The sequence below is a fragment of the Poecilia formosa genome, unplaced genomic scaffold (genome assembly GCF_000485575.1).
Source record: "Poecilia formosa unplaced genomic scaffold, Poecilia_formosa-5.1.2 Scaffold1904, whole genome shotgun sequence".
Lineage (NCBI taxonomy): Eukaryota > Metazoa > Chordata > Actinopteri > Cyprinodontiformes > Poeciliidae > Poecilia > Poecilia formosa.
The window spans coordinates 1-2,509 of NW_006801843.1; the positions used below are offsets into that span (position 1 = coordinate 1).

Sequence of the window (2,509 nt, forward strand, 5' to 3'; positions counted from 1 at the left end):
GATATATAGATATATATATATAGATATATAGATATATACAATCACCGGCTTCTCTTTTGAGCATTTTAATTGGAAAATGTGAAAATCCAGCAATTTTTAAGAAAAAATAATCAGAATTAGTTAAGCTAATTATTTTTTAAGGCTGAAAATAATGTTATGATTCTTAAATTTAACGATTAAAACATAGTTAAATAAAATAAATGAAATTATGGGCTTTTAGTTTCTTAAATATTTTTATATGAGAAAATCAAATTCTTAATTAAATGCCTGATAATTTGACGTGTGTAGAAGTGAGACAAAATAAAAATATTATGGAACAGCAAATAATCAGCATATTTCAATGGCTGAAGTATGTCATGGATATGTGGTTGAACTTTCAATGAAACCTATTGACTGATTTACAGGTTTTATTCTAATCAGGAACAAATGAGAGAAATCTAGCCAAATTTGGTAATAAACTGACATAAATTTGGGACGCAGTGTAAAGTACATGACAAGTATGCTCTTTCAAGTTAAACAAGGGCAATTTTTTGTCAATCAAGCAGTGCTTAACTTGGAAAGTTAAAATATGAGCAAATGAATTGCATTTGGTAATTGTGTTATTCATTTCCAAATGGTGCACTTCTCTCTAGAAGCAATTTCAATTGCTAAAAATATAAATCTTTCAAAAGTGAAAAGCATTAAACTATTAACACCTATGTATGCAAAACAGATGAAGTCATGATTTAAACCCCAAAATGCATTTTAAACACTCATCTTGTTTATTAATTACATTAAATAAATAAATAAATAAGAAGAAGAATACATAACATTAAGAGAGATTTTTTTCCCTTTGATTACAAATTATTTCATTGACATTTTTTGAATTTCTCGCCCCTTGATTTCAATTCTTGCCTCAAATTTCCCATGCTCTAACTCCCCATCCAAAGGCTGCCACAATGCAGCTGGCACCAGCAGAGTCGTGTCATCCTCTAGGAGAACTTCCTTCATATTTGTGTCATCTGTGTCCATGACACCTATTATAGTCACCGCCATGCTCTCCTCCTTTTGAGCCTGCAAATACAGTACAAACAAATATTATTTTATATTATAAATATAATCCTATTTGTGAGTTTTCATATTCTCATCTAAAGAGGAGAACAAAAAACAAAAAACAAGATCAAGACTAAACGTGAAAAAAGAAAATAGCTTGATAATATGTACTGTTTACTTCTGATTTACATTTTATAAGTTCATTTGTTTTGTGCATTTCAGGAATCAGAAAGTTCAAAGTGCTTCATATATTTAAAATATTTTACAGTCCCCAAAGGCAAATAAAGCTACAATAAACATAGCATTTTGTCACATGACATTATCAAAATCATTTTTGTTGCAGATCTACGGTACATTTATGTTAATTGTTGTTTCTCGTTTCTTTAAGTGTTGTTTTTGAAATGCATAATAGACTTGAGCTAGAAAATATTGAATGGTCAACTGGATGTTAAGATATATTGGCAATAAGGCATTCACTGACTTTGAAACTGATAAAGACTTGTTAGGTGTAACTCAGAGCAGTAGCACATCAAACTTTGTGTATATCTCAAAAGTTTTTAAATAGGTTAAATTGGAAGGCTTCAATTTTAAAAGATGTCAGCTCAATTTTCTAAATCAACTTAAAATGAAGTTTACTTCTTCAGGAATTGACAGCATACCTCTACTTTGGTGAAGGTTGTGGTCTGTAGCTGTGGCCCATATCCATTATCTTGGCATGTCACATGTGATACATGGACATGTTGCCCCACTTGGAGTTCCACCATCGCTGCCTCTCTCCACAGTGACAACTGCATTGTGCAGCTGCCCTGCAATCACAAACATGATTGCCAAATTAGACAAGTATCAAGTAGTTCTCTAATGCCAATAAATAGATAAAACCCATCAAGCTACTTTGTCTTACCACAGGCTGCACAACAACATACAAGCTAGTTTTTCATCATCAACTTGAAATTTTTCAGATTAGTTCATAGATAAATCTACGACAATATGCTTTGTACATTTTTGTGTAAGCTATTTCTCTCTATACTGTAGATCCATCACATATCAACACATCTGAACACGTCTCAGCACTGTCAATTATTAGTGTACATGTTGCTCATTTCCACCCAACACTGTGCAAGGAGTGTTACTTCACTGTTAAGTGAATCTTCAGTATTAAGTGCAAATGGCATTAGGAACTTACTTTTTATTTCCCACACATTATCTGTTTTTGTAAAAGGCGAGAACTGCAGCTTTGAACAAATCTTAAAGCAAGTTATCAAACCTCTTTAAGCCTGGCACTTCTGATTGGTACCTCTGCTTTCCCAGACTTGACTAGTCTCACAGCACCAGACTGAAAAGTACAAAAAAATAAAAAAATCAATCAGAGTTCACATATTGTTCTGTAATGGGCCATTTCAGGTTATCTTGTAGTTATTTGATATCTACAGCTAGCAAATTAAGTCTGATATTAAATTATAAAATTATAAGAAATAAA

The 2,509-nt window shown here is 31.9% G+C and overlaps 1 long non-coding RNA gene across 1 annotated transcript; it reads right to left on the minus strand.

Annotated features, from left to right (window-relative positions):
• Positions 1-877: 877 nt before the first annotated feature.
• LOC107835356 (uncharacterized) lies at positions 878-2,501 on the minus strand. Its single transcript, XR_001661161.1, has 3 exons — positions 2,297-2,501; positions 1,692-1,838; positions 878-1,053 (listed from the first exon to the last, which is right to left on the minus strand). It is a non-coding gene; the product is annotated as an uncharacterized LOC107835356 (long non-coding RNA).
• Between the last annotated feature and the right edge of the window lie 8 nt (positions 2,502-2,509).